Raw genomic sequence first — 642 nt, 5'->3', positions numbered from 1 at the left:
CTCTCTCCAGGTAACTGTCCTCCAGCTAACCCCCCAGCCTTCCTGAACTGTCTCTCCCTGTTGCCTGTGTCTCCACCTTAGGGGGCTTCTCCCTAAGGATGGGCATTGGCCATGTCAGTACAGGGCCAGGTGTGGATGACCTGTGAGGTGTTCGTTGAATGAGTGGTACGGGATTTCTGCCCTTCTCTAAAAGCTGGAGCCAAAAGAATACATCACAACAGCTTGCAGCCGAGGTGAGTCAGAGGTTCAAGCCTTGTTTGCTGTCTCCATTGGCACATAATGCCTGTCAGCCAAGAGACTTCTCAGGGAGGTGGTATGATGTTCTAGCCACTCTGCCAGAATTGGGGCCCTTGAAGATTACCTCACTAGGCAGAAGGGTGTCAGGGCAGGAGCAGCCAGGAGGTGGCTGTTCACCCAGAAGTGCCCTGGCTCATGGGGGCATCAGCATGGAGAGAAAGGCTCTGGGATGTCTCAGATGGCCGGTGCAGGGTGTGGGGTCACCTTTGGGGGAGGAGGACAAGGGGTAGCAGAGACGAGTGGCCTCTGAATGCTTCCCCAGTGGAGAAGAGAGACTGCTGTGCAGGAGACAAGGATAATTGGGTGGTGTGCCCCTTCTAGTGTCAGAAGGTAGAGAGGGGAGTT

Source organism: Mus caroli, unplaced genomic scaffold (genome assembly GCF_978045245.1).
Source record: "Mus caroli unplaced genomic scaffold, Mus_caroli_1 scaffold_8, whole genome shotgun sequence".
NCBI classification, from domain to species: Eukaryota; Metazoa; Chordata; class Mammalia; order Rodentia; family Muridae; genus Mus; species Mus caroli.
This window is presented reverse-complemented; position numbering follows the sequence as displayed.